We start from the raw sequence: 14,288 nt of genomic DNA, 5'->3' as shown, positions 1-14,288 counted from the left end.
TAGAAAAAAGAATTTTATTATAATTGACTATAAATTACTAGTGGTCCGATATTATATGAGAATACATGAAATTATAAAAAATTTCAAAACAAAATAAATAAAATTAACATTATAATGCTAAGAATAATATCATATTAATAAGCTATCAGAGTATGTTTAATATATAGATGATTTTGGTTCAATTTGTGTATAGATTATATGAAAAAGAAGTGTTGGGCATGAAACTAATTATTAATTTGTCAACTGCCAGACCTAATTATTAGTGAAATTTCTATTCGTATATAGAGGGTGGTACATATGCTACACATAATTCAATTATTTTGTGTAGAGTCGGTTTCTCCTCCAAATAGTCACTCTCTTTTGCCCTCAATTTTTTGTATGCATATAGCTTAATTGTTAATACATGAATTTCAAAACTAAAAATTAAGGAGGTAAAATCTAATTTTCTAAAATTTCAAATTAATGGAGACCATGCAATTATTTAAATAGAAAAAAAAATGGTGGGTTGGGGGTGTAATTTGCCTAGTTCCAAAATTAGGAGAATCTAAGAAACATTTTGACCCAAAATTACAATAATTAAGAGGACTTAAAAATAATTAAATTTTAAAAAAAAATTGCGAGGAGACGGTATTTAATTTATCTAACTTTAAAATTATGAAGGATTAAAATATGATTGAACTTAAAATATTTGGGGGGCATAGTCCCTCCATTTTAATGGTTATGAAAATATTTTAATTTGATGACTTTCAACTCGATCCTATTTAATTTTTTAAAATTTTGATTCGGGAGATTTATAGAAAGATGTAATCATGTTTGAGATAGTCGAGGTTGAGACAAAGTCATGTTTAAGATAACACTTTCCTTAATCGAATAATTATTATAATATCCTTATATATTGAGGAATAATTGATATAAAACTCATTTATATAATCATGTTGGGTTAAAACGGAATGGATTTTATTTTAAAATTTAAGATGGATAGAATATGTAACCTATCAAGTGGTCTCAGTGGTTAAAGAGAGTGTTGTTCTCTCTTGAGATATTGGGTTCGAGCAGCTGCGTTTGCAGGGTGTGTACGTTATCAATGATTAAGAAAAATCCTAAACATATACTACCCTTATAATTACTCCAAGATTATTAAAAAAAGATGGATAGAACATATCAAATATCAAACAAGTTAGAATCAAATATCAAATAGAACATATCAGAATCTTTTTTAGTTATTAACAATATACGTACATCCATAAACACAACTACTTGAACATAGAATAAAACTTCTTTTGACCTCTAATGATGGTTGATGAATCCACATTCTTGCCATATTTGCTTTAATTTAAGTGTTAGTTGATGAATGATAAATTTTCAGGTACATGATTTTGTTTCCATTGAAACAATTTAAATTTTTGGGTATACCAGATACCACTTAACTTTAAGCGTTGTATCATTTATATCACTGAACTTTTAATTATGTCAATTATAACACTGAGCTTTGATTTTCGTTTCAATTATATCACTGGACTATTAAATCGTTAACAACCAGATCAAAACAACGTTGTTTTTTTATGAGGTGTCTACATCGACAACTGTTAGCCATGTCGGCAACTATCAGCCACATCATCACGTCGTTAACAATTTAACGATTCAATGGTATACTTAAAACGAAAAATCAAAGTTCAGTGCTATAATTGACAAAATTAAAAGTTCAGTGTAAATGATACATCTAAAGTTTAGTAGTATATGCGATTCAGTGGTATACTTAAAACGAAAATCAAAGTTCAATACTATAATTGACAAAATTTAAAGTTTAGTGGTAAACGATACATCTAAAGTTTAGTGGTATCTGATATGGTTTACCCTAAAATGCATAAATATTACTTGTGTTATAGTAATAGAATAGTCTAATTATTGCCATAGATAATTGGTTCTTAGATAGGACAACCCTTAACTAAATTAGGCCAAACAAAGTCCTTTTTCTTTAATATAATTAAGCTGTAAACACGTACGAGACTTATCGTGGTCGATTAAACTTTCTAAACCATTACTAAACGGTGCCTTGCACGTTAAAATAACACGATTTTTCAGTAATTTGAAAGGACCGCTTTGTAGCATTTGAAAGGTTGCCGATCAAAATGATCATTTTTGCATAGTTCAATGAATCAACATTTTATTACGGAATCAGACTTATTTTTGCTTTAAAACGTGTAGTTTTCCACTCGTTCCCGGTAAAAAGATTACATCCAGAACTTTTACAGAAAGAGTGAGCACCATTATCAAGTCATTTGGGTTGAGTTCGACCGCATGATGCCTGACTTGGGCTCAAAGCTTTACAAAATCTTAAAACTCAACAATGAAACAAAAACTAAACTTTATGTATGATTTTGAAAAAATTACAAATTTATAAACTAAAACAGATCAAAATTAATAGTTTAAATACTAAACGTATAATTTACGCAATTGTCAATGCAGGAATTTGCTTCAAGTTAACACTACAAGCACTTTGAGGGACATGCATGGCAAAAAAATCAAACACTTTGAAAAGAGCAAGTTATGTTAATCTTGAATTGAATTTGATTAATCTAAATTTATTACGTAATATCATCTTTTATTTTGTTTTTAAACATTCAAGGGTATAATTTTGTATTCCATGAGCTGGTGCATGATGAGAATTTTTAACCATACATTATATCAATTATTTTAATTCTATCATCTTAAAGTTTGATTAGGATGGTTTAGTGCGCTCCACAAGTCCAAAAGCAGCCACAAAATACAGCCCATTCTAGATTTTTGAGAACCAATCAATGATTTGTAATTATTTAATTGCCAACAAGAAAAATGCTTACATCTTTTTTTATATTTTTTTATTAATTTAAGAATGTTATAAGATAAATATATGTTCAAAAATAATTTTAATCATTTGATATTGTACGATTATACCTATAACATACATAATACTCACAAAATCGATAATAATTTTTTTATCATCAAATTCAAAAGTTTGGGGACTAATTTAAAATGAGGATCATAGTTTGGGAATGAAACTGAAATAATCAAAAGTATAATGACTAATTTAGAATGAAAAACATAATTTAGAGATGGATTGAAATATATAAAAGTTTAAGGAGCAATTGATATATAATACAATTAACTCCAATATTGAAAGTGATTTCTTTTATCAATATATCATAGACTCGATTGATAAATTTTTTTAATAGTCTACGATGATTATAAAGTAGTGTCTATTTAGCATTTTTGTTAATTGTTAACAAAGCGCACATTCACAAATGCGGTTGCTTGAACCTAAAACTTTTAAGTAGAATAACATTTTTTTAATTATTAAAACCACTCAATTAATAGTTTTAAATATGATATTACTAATTGAGTTTTAATTTTCAAAATTAAATAATATCACGTATTTAAATTGTAAAAATTAATTAATAATATTACCAATTAAAATTTATTTTATAAATATAAAGAATAGAATGAATAAATTCTTAAAATAGAAGGTAGAATGTCCCACACTCACAGTCACACTCAGGAAAAAAAAACGGGGAGTGACTTTTAAAATTCTAAAAAGTACAGGAATTGACGGCAAATTAAGCCCTTATTTGTTTATCTCTCGTTTTATTAATTTACCTGGTCTCACTCACACTCTCGGCAAGCGAAGTCAGTGAAGAAAAGAGAAAAAAGCCACCGGATTTTCTTAGTCCCCCCTCGGCCCTCTCCCTCAATCTCATTCAAAAGCAATAAATCACTGTAGCTCAAAAAAGAAAAAAGAAAAAAACACCATAGAGATTTCGGGAGAGATACTCAGTGAGCGAGAGAGGGAGGTTTTTTTCCTTTGGAAAGCAGCAAAAAATGCCACCTACGAATCATCTAAACCATGCCCCAGAAACGAGTTCATCCTCTGCCAACGACGACCACCACAGCGGCGGCCACTCCCACAGCGCCCCACCTATCCAACGCCATCACCCTTATTACCCTCACTCTTGCTCTTCCTCTTCCTCTTCCTCTTCCTCCGCCTCTTTCAAAGGCTGTTGTTGCTGCCTCTTCCTTCTCTGTTCCTCCTTAGCCCTTCTAATACTTGCCGTCGTTCTCATCATCTTCCTCGCCGTTAATCCCAAGAAGCCCCAGTTCGATCTCCAACAAGTAGGGGTTCAATACATGGCATTTCCACATCCAATCTTTCCTCCTCTGACGGAACCGCCGCCGCTGTCACGACCGCCTCTTTGTCTCTGACCATCCGCATGCTTTTCACGGCGGTGAATCCCATTAAAGTAGGGATCAAGTACGGGGAGTCGAGGTTCACCGTTATGTACCGCGGGATTCCTTTGGGGAAAGCTTCGGTTCCCGGGTTTTACCAAGAAGCTCACAGCACAAGAAACGCGGAGGCAATCATCGCAGTCGATAGAGCTAACTTGATGCAAGCTGACTCAGCTGATTTAATCAGAGACGCCTCGCGTAACGACCGTGTCGAGCTTCGAGTTTTGGGTGATGTTGGCGCCAAGATCCGTGTATTGGACTTCGATTCTCCCGGTGTTCAGGTCACGTCTTTAACTTCCTCTTTTAATTTTATAAACAATTTAAACCCATTTTTAATTGCAGCATTGCCGCCCATTAAGTTTCTATTTATAGGATTAAGCCATTAATGATTTTAAACACTGTTTTGCACATTGAAAGCGCCGTGAGAAGTGGTTGCTTTTTAGCCACGGTCATCCCCACCACCCCACTGGCAGTCGTATTCAACTTTGGATGTTCATTGTCTTAAAGAGGAATTATTCACCGTCTTAGAGGAATGTATTTAGTTTTTGATGCATTTTTGCAGTATTATTTGACTAATTGTTGCCTTAGGACACGTATTAAAAGGCGATTAAAGAGGTGATTTTTCCGGTATATCACCGGTGATCGGTATTATTACTGATTTAATATCGGTTAGACTATATTTCTCGATCTAACACCCTTAGTAGGAAAGCGGGTCACTTGTATCACGTTATATGCTGATTTGGCGCCACGTGGAGTATAACGCGCCACTGATACAAGCTATACACCACGTAGAGGTATAGCGCGAATCAGGGGCCGCGTTATACGTCGTACCAAAATTATATTTAACGCGGTCTTTAATCCGCACTATATCTTTTATAATATAGCGCGGTGCAGGTACCGCGCCTTATATGCTTATAAATACACTCCTCCGACTCATATCTGCTCGCATCTCTCATCTCTTATAAATTAATACAACAATTTCGTCAACGAGTAATAATTCTCATAATCTTCTCAAATTTGATTTAGAAGCTCGTGTGATTTTTCGTTATAAGGTAATTTTGTTATAATTTTTTAATTATACTTATTGTTTATTATCATTATTTGAAAAAATATTATACTAATTATTTTCAATTAATTTTTATGTTAATAAAATTGAAAAGCGGGAGCATACGTCGAAATAGTTTTGCGGTGCAGGTAATAATATAAAATTATATTATTTAAATTATTTAAGTTGATGTGTAAAAAATTTATTGTGTTATATTTTCGTTCATATATAATTTATTTAATCAAGTTTGTTTAAGTTATTTTTTTTGCAGATATAATATTGCCGCACTTTTAAACTCAAAGAATGACGCGACTTTCAGCTATTGTTTATTATGATGGTGAAATTCGAGAAGATGAAATCGGCGTTGTTTTCGTATCAAATGAGCGTGTTAAAATATCATTAAAGAGAAACATAACTCTTAAGGAGCTAATAACGAAGATTTCGAGGAAGATTCATGTTGGAAGTAACAAAAGAATGTTGTCGTTGCAGTACAGATTTTCAACATCATTGTTGCCATTAACTTATACATCATTCAAACTTTCGAACAATAATGATGTTCAAATAATGGTTGAAGCTCAAAGTAATTATTCAGACGTCGCTATTTAGATGTATGTACATTTTGTTCAAGTGCGTGCTGTTCGGGGTCAATCTTTAAGCTCACACTATGGGTTGGCTGAACAAGTTGATCAAGTTGACAGCCCGACTACAATAATGTGTAATGATTTTAATGCCATAATGATGAGACATTCATCCGCAACTCCTTACGATATGTACCGAGGTGTGTCTAGAACAATACGTATGGCAACACCGCGTCCAGTTCAAGGGGAAGACATTCATCTGCAAATCCCTTTGACCTTAATATGGATATGCCATCGACGCAACCATCTGTGCAGTTTTCATTTGATACGATGGTTTCAAGCTCTAGGGGGAGGCATTCGACTGCTAGCTTTTTCGATCTCAATGTCGATATGCCTTACAGTGCAAGGAGAAGGCGTGCAAGTAGTAAGTTCTTCGACCTAAATGTGGAGAGCATGAAGAAACCATCATCTCCACCAGAAGAACCGCTTCGTGAGCCAGGTGTGGATGGTGTTGAGACTGGACTATTCATTCACCCAGAATCATCGCAATTCAACTCCGATGATGATGAAGTTTCAGGAAATGTGGCACAAACTGACCCTCCTGCACACATGTATGAAGCTGATTATGGTGCAATGTACGAGCCAGAATTTGCGGATATGCCTCATCTCGGTGACTATGGATATTACTCATAAATAAATGATGGTGAATTATCTTTAGGCATGAAGTTTTCAAGCAAAGAATAAGCGATGATGGCTATCAAAAATTACAATATCCGTAATTCTGTTCAGTCCAGAGTCAATCGATCGACAACCGAAAAATATGTATGCTATTATGCCCGACGCGAAAACGGATGCAATTGGATGGTTCGCGTATCGAAAATGAAGAGGAAAAACAACATATGAGAACTAACAGTATATAATGGTCCTCACACATGTTGTGCTGGAGGGGTCAGCCAAGATCATCCAAACTTGGACTCTGAAGTGATATGTCAAGCCATCATGTCCATGGGGGCAGGGAATGCGCATTGACTCATTCTATCAAGATAGAGAAATCAAAAATTCGACGAAATGAAGCGCGGAGTGCCCGCAAGCTCTCATATAGCTGTTGCAGTGTTGATTTCAGCTATATAATCGCATTATGGGTATACCGTCTCCTATAAAAAAGCTTGTTTGACAAAACAAAATGTCATTGTCAAACTTCATGGCGAATGTGATGCATCTTACAACAAACTTCCAGGTTGGTTTAGGCTGGTGCGGACGTTGAATCCTAGGACAATTGTGGACTTCGAAACCTCCTATGCATACCATAATGATCGAGTTATTCGCGATCGATGCCAATTCTACCGGGTTTTTTAGAGTTACCCACAGTGCGTTAATGCTGCCAAATACTGCAAGCCTGTGGTCCAGATCGACGGGACTTTCTTGTATGGAAAATACAAGCAAGTTTTATTATTGACAGTTGTCTAAGATGACAATCGCAACATTCTTCCAGTTGCTTTTGCTCTTGTCGAAGGAGAAGATACAGATTCTTGGGCTTTTTTTTTCGAAATTTACGTGCACATGTTATCACGAGGGAAAAAATTTGTGTTATTTCAGATCGCGGAGCTGGGATCAAAGCAGGAATGGAGTCTTTGGGTCTAATGTGGCAACCACCCTTTGTCCAACATAGGTATTGTCTCTGACACATTGCTGCGAACTATCATGAAAGGTACAAGAAGAATGATGAGCGTCAATTAATTGTGCGCATGGGTAAGTGAAAGCAAGTTAGTAAGTTATATATTTTTTGATCATTTTAATTTTGCAAAGAAAGCAAGTTAGTAAGTTATACATTTTTTGATCAGGTTACGAACTACTTCCTCAAACGTTTGAATCAATACTTCAAGATTTGCGGGCGAAGAACGAGGAAGGTTATGAATACATCAGCCTAATCGATAAAGAAATATGGACGAACGTATATGATGATGGATATCGATATGGACACATGACGACCAACTTGGCTGAGGCAATCAATTCAACCTTAAAGGGTGCACATCACTTACCTGTAGCGACTTTGGTAAAATCTACATATTTTCGTTTGGGGGCGCTTTTTGCGAAGCTTGGGGGACAAGCTCAAACCTGGATGCAAATCGGTCATGTCTATCACCCTAGATTAGTTGCAGATCTACATAAAAAAATTGTTGCATTAAATGGAATGTCTGTAACAAGCTTCTCTAGAAGGCATGAAATGTTTCGTGTCACAGAGTTGCCCCGACCTCTTCAAGGGATTGAAGCTGTGTCGTTAAGAGTAAATCTAAGTGACAGAGCGTGCGACTGCGGGTTTTTTCAAGCTCTGAAGTATTCATGCTCTCATGTGATAGCAGCTTGCTCGCATACACGTCAATACTATAACCATTTTGTGGATCTCGTATACCTACTATCTGAAGTTTTTAAGGTATACGAATTTGAGTTTCCCCCCATTGGTAATGACAAAGACCCTGGTGAGGTTCAAGATTTGCTTCCGATTGTACCAAATTCGAGTTTATTGAGGAAGTGTGGTCGTCCAAAATCCAATCGAATTCATTGCGATATGAATATTCGAGAAAGATTTAGACAAGACAGAAGATGTGGCCATTGTAGAAACCCATGATACACTAGAAAAACATGTCCACTTCTGTTGTCATCAAGTAACAATTGATGAGGAAATGATGTATTTGTTTATCAAATAATAATTCTTGTATTTTAATTTGCATTTACTTCAAGTTAATGTCATTCGATAATCGCTGATGAAGATTAAAAAAATGAACACAATTATTAAATTTTATCAAACTAATAACAATTTGATATTTAAATACAACAAACTTACAATAAGAATTAAATGGTAAATGATAACCAAATTACAATAACTGATATTAAATGGTAATAAACAAAATTAACTAAAATATATTAAAAAAAGTCCAACAAATTTAACAAAATAAAGTAAGTATTAAATGAGAAATAATAAAAAATTATAATTAAACAAAATAAAGTAAATATAAATATAATAAAAAAAATTTATCGATGCCTACGTCGCGTATGTTTTTCATATGGCGGTGGCTGTCGGTCTCGAGGAAGATTTATTCGTATCACTGGTTCTAACTTCTCGTTGTCATCGTCATCGTCGTCGTCACCATCGTCATCGTCGTCATCGTCGTCGTTGTCGTCCTGAGTAGGTACATCAAGTTGATGAGGAGCTGATGACGATGAAGCACCTTCATAGAATAAGGACCCTGGAGGTGTATGACTGATTATCCCACCGACATGCGAAAACTGGGAAAACCCAAACATCGCTGAGTGTGAAAACTGTACAGGAGGTATCTGTGCTGCGGCCATGGGTGATGAGGATGAACTCGCCAAATATCCAACATATGAACCCCAAGTCGGATCTGCAAACATAGACTCATAATAGCCTCCAGGAGGGGTCATCTGTGGCGGTGGCGGGGTCATAAAACCAGGTGAAGGCGGCGGCGGCGACATCTGGTAATGGAAAGGCGGTGTTGGCATCATATATGGTTGCGGCATCATATATGGCTGCGGTGGCTGCTGGGAAGGTCCTGCTGGTGCAGCTGAGGATGAACCGAAAGCACCTGTTCTCCGTCCACGAGTCGGGGGACGATGGTGCTGTGTCGGTGAACGTCTCTGTCGACGTCGTGGAAAAGTCTGCCCTCGTGCATCCTCGGGAAGTAGAAACTATATCTCGTTACTGTTGAACCACTCATAATAATCCTCAGCATACATCAAGAAGTCAGTAAAAATGGGCTCTCTACGTGGAAGGCATCGATGTCGATCCTCCCACAACACGACCCACTCATGATGCCTCACCAGCCAATATGTATCTGCCTTGCCGCGTCTATCTAAGCTATGCAACTCATCCATATTGCGAGGTGCTTTCGGAATTGGTTGAAAACAACCAAAGTGCCGGAGCACGCGATCAGTGGAGTACCACTCGACGGTTGCATAACAGATCAGAGGGACCATCGCCATCCAAACATCTGATGGACCTCTCAACTCAGGTGGGATCACCACCCTCACATCATCAGTAGAATATGGCACCCATTCAAACTAAAACAAATAATATATAATTTTTATAAAAATAATAATCTAATTATATAACTATAATCTAAAATCAATTTTTAAACATTAAAATTCATACCTGTGTGCCAGCCTTCTGATCGATTAGCACCCTAATTTTTTCTAAATCATCAGGTAGCTCCTGATGATTTTTCCTATCAGTAGATCACCTATTCAAGGAAAAAAATTGTTATACGTTGTATAAAATTATTAATATACAAAATCAGGTTTATAATTACCTCAGAAGTAATGGAAATACGAATGAGTTCTTCACAACGGGACATAAAAAGGGCAATCGATATCATGCCCAAGACTGCATCAGCAGGAGACATCCGCCGATAGCATTACGCCTGTAGTCAGTGGCTCCACACATCTCCCTGTACAGCAAAGCCAAAACTGTCGAGCCCCAATTGAATGATTCGGCGAGACGAAAGTCGCTAAGATGTCGCAACCACATGCAGTGAACTAGGTTGCGCGATTTGTCCGACATCAACAACCCTCCTATCAGCTGCAGTATGCATGCCCGTGCATACATCTTAACCTCATCCTCAGAGGTGTCTGCGCTCAACTCCCGAAAATTGGCATCTAACCAATTTAACGGTATCCTACCTCTGATAAAATTTTTCGGGGCACGTCCTAGACTATCCCGACACAAAGTAGTCCAAGAACTGGAAGCTATCCCCGATATCACATCTCCATCCACCGAAAGCCCCAGGTGCATAGAAATATCCTCAAGCGTGATCGTGCACTCTCCGCACGGAAGATGAAATGTGTGGGTCTCCGGCCTCCACCGATCTACTAAGGCAGAAATCAGGGCTGACTCTATCTTACAGTGACCCTGATATCTACCTATGTAACCGAATCCAGCCTCTACTAAATACGGCAAGACACAGCTGGGTATCAATAACTTAATATTCCTAATAAAATGATCTAATACACGGTCCTTCTCCTAAAAATAAATAATTACAAAAATTAATTCTTAATCTAATAATCATGCATTAAATGAATCAACTAATTATTACTAATAATTTAAATTAAATTAAAACGTTAAAATGTTATCGTATCAACAAAGTGTCAAGATATTTAATTCTTAATCTAATAATCATGCATTAAATAAATCAACTAAATATTATTAATAATTTAAATTAAATTAAAACGTTAAAATGTTGCCGTATAAGCAAAGTATAGAGATATATAATTTCCATCCGAGCAAAGTAGACTGCCTTCCATTATATATCTGTACAAGAATTATATTAGTAAAATATTAAATAAAGTAAAAATATAATAGTAAAAATATTATAAAATATACCTTAAAAAGAGAGTATTTGAGAGAATTTGGTGTGATAAAATTGATTGAGGATGAGAGTATTTATAGGGAGGATGAGGACGTGAAGGGTTGGGTATTTAGGGGTATAGTGCGCCCCCTGCACCGCGCTATACCCCACGTGTCAGATATCTAGGTATAGCGAGGATCAGAGGGTGCGCTATACCCACGTGGCGCCAGATCACCGTATATCTGGGGGTAGGGGGCGTTATATCCACGTGACGCCAAATCAGCATATAACGTGGTGCGGGGGGTGCACTTTCCTGCTAAGGGTGTTAGATCGAGAAATATAATATGACCGATGTTAGATCGATAATAATACCGATCACTGGTGATATACCGAAAAAATCACCGATTAAAGCTATGTTTTCACTTTTTAATAGCGGTTGGAATTTAGCTTACTTCTCACGCGATTTAACCACACGCGCCAATGGCATTTAGCTATCGTGCAGCTAACTTTTTTTTCATGCAATACTTCACCATGAATCTATGAATGTATATATATAATGAATTATTCGATATATTTCTTACACCTAAACAAACCAATCCATTGATTTCTGGGTTATATATCAATTTGGATTTTTTTTCTGGGTAGTTGTAGGAGCATGCTGCCGCTGCTTTAGTAGTAGTGAAATAAAACCGAATAAAATATAGGGTAAAGTATACCCTATGTCAATGATGAACTATGCTCAAATGATTTATTTGATCATCGAATTTTCAAAAGTTATAAAATGATCATAAGATTAATAAATTAAATGATTATTTTACAATAGTTTGATAAATTTGATGATCATTTTATAAATGTTCAAAGATTGTAATGATTATTTTATAATTTTTGAAAGTTTAATGACTAAGATAATCGTTTGAGGATAGTCCAATACCTTCGAATGCACTTTACCCTCTAATTATTTATGGAGTAGAAATTAAAAGTAATTTGTTTCGTTGCTGGTTTCTACTAACCTAGCCTGGGGGTGTTTATCGAGGAGTCGATCACAAGTTGGGTAGTGTTCGACTCATGTTCGTTAAAAGTGTTTTGATTTGTTGCTTATTAAGTTCGTTAAAATTGTGCTCGACTTGTGCTTGTTAAAAAAAATTATTGTTCAACTCGACTCGTTGCTCGTTAATCTCACTAAAAAATTATCTTATTTTTAACTAAAAGTAAAATTTACTAATACTATATGAGAATATTAGGGTTGGGTTTTTTTGTATTAAAATAATACTATTAATTAATAATATTTAATTTTTAGTTAAAAATAATATAATTTTATTTTTAGTTAAGAAAATAAGATAATTTTATTAGTATTATTTTTAGTTAAAATTTACTAATACTCGAGTTTTTTACTTTTAAAATTTAAATACGTGATATTATTAGAATGAATAAATTTAAATATAAAGAATAGAATGAATAAATATTGAGCGTTTACTAAGTTTTGACCGAGTCGAATTCAAACTGCTCATGGAAATTTATAGTGTAATCCACAAGTTTTTAACTTTTAACCTCAATCCTCCTCCAAAATTCACCAGTGCATGGAAATTTATTTCCTTATATTTGTGGTACTTGAAATTAAGCCTTGTGGGTGGAAAATCACTATCGAGTGAATTCGTTCTGAAATAGAATATGATCTGACTCGACTCGAGCTTAATCAAGACCCTCTCTGACTACCTGACATGAAGGTCTAGACCAAAAAATTAAGTTGCATATTTGATATGGGTATTTTTAGTTTTTGGTCTAAATTTGTTTCATATACGAGAGAATTATGTCATTACATTCATGTATGAATACGTGCTCGAACATAGGATTGCATTGTCCATTACTAAGGCTTTAGAAATTTGCCTAACAAAATGGGGTTATAAGGAAACATTATGGAAGCTTCTTGGAACATAAAATATCATTGCTTAGCCATGAAGCAGCCTTAACAATGAAATCAAATGTGTTTTAGCTCTTATCATCTAATAGGGACCCATATTCATTGACCTTAAATCGCCACTTTCATAATTGTCATGCGGAAGCATAGCATCATATCATGTTCATGTGACATTCTTTCTTATCTTTTCACATTATCGCATTATTACATTTTTCGGTCCTTCATACTTTTGAAACTATGAAAATTAAGTCTTGCCCCAAAAGTTTTTAGTCTAGTTGCTTTTAAGGTCCATATTAGTTTTGAAAGTAGAAAAATCAAAGTCTTAGCCCAATTTTTTTTTCCAAGTTAAATACTTGCTAGGTCCTTATTTGTTTTGAAATTAGGCAAATTAAGTTTAACTCTTATTTTTTTGGTTTAAATACAAATTACATCTTTGTTAATTTTAAAATTAGATAAAATAGATTCCGACTCTAATTTTAAAATTTTATAATGGTGGTTTGATATTTAGGATCCCATTTTATTATCATTTATATTTGTCTCTCCTGAAGTTTCATCTTGGTTTCCTCCCTGATCACATGGATTATATTATCTTGTGAATTTTTTTTTTCATTTTGGTCAATTTTTTTGTACTGGAATGGGCAGGTATCGGTGGATTGTAAAATAGTGATAAGTCCAAGGAGGCAGTCACTTACATACAAGCAATGTGGATTTGATGGATTGAGGGTTTAAAATTAAAACCCAAACTTGTTTGTTTTCAGATTGATTGATGGGGAAAATGGTACTTAATTTCGCTTTCATTGTTCTCCATTCTCTTATCCACAAATGGACCCGAGAGAAAAATGAAGGAAAAAAGGGGGAGGCACTGAGGCAGAATTCAGGGGCACAGAAACACTTCACATGGGTTGAGTATTGCAAAAGTAAATCATAGGCAAAGAAGACGATGAGAAGATTCTAAAGGGGAAAGATCAGTTTTTTGAGCCCCCCATCCCCCCACTCCCCAACTCAAAGATTTTGCCCAAATTTTGTATTGGTTACTTGGGTTTTAAGGAAGAAAAAAAGGGGTTGTAACTGCCATTGTAAAGTTGGCATGTGCAGTGGGTGTATGCTATACTGTTCCTAATCTTAATCAA

At 35.1% G+C, this 14,288-nt stretch overlaps 1 pseudogene; it reads left to right on the top strand.

Moving 5' to 3' along the window:
• The first annotated feature begins 3,620 nt into the window (after positions 1–3,620).
• LOC120171591 lies at positions 3,621–14,154 on the top strand (annotated as a pseudogene).
• Positions 14,155–14,288: the final 134 nt, after the last annotated feature.

Source organism: Hibiscus syriacus, unplaced genomic scaffold, assembly GCF_006381635.1.
Source record: "Hibiscus syriacus cultivar Baekdansim isolate YM2019G1 unplaced genomic scaffold, ASM638163v2 tig00111834_pilon, whole genome shotgun sequence".
In the NCBI taxonomy this organism is placed as follows: domain Eukaryota; kingdom Viridiplantae; phylum Streptophyta; class Magnoliopsida; order Malvales; family Malvaceae; genus Hibiscus; species Hibiscus syriacus.
Note: the sequence above shows the minus strand (reverse complement) of the source record. Positions and strands in the feature narration are given on the sequence as shown.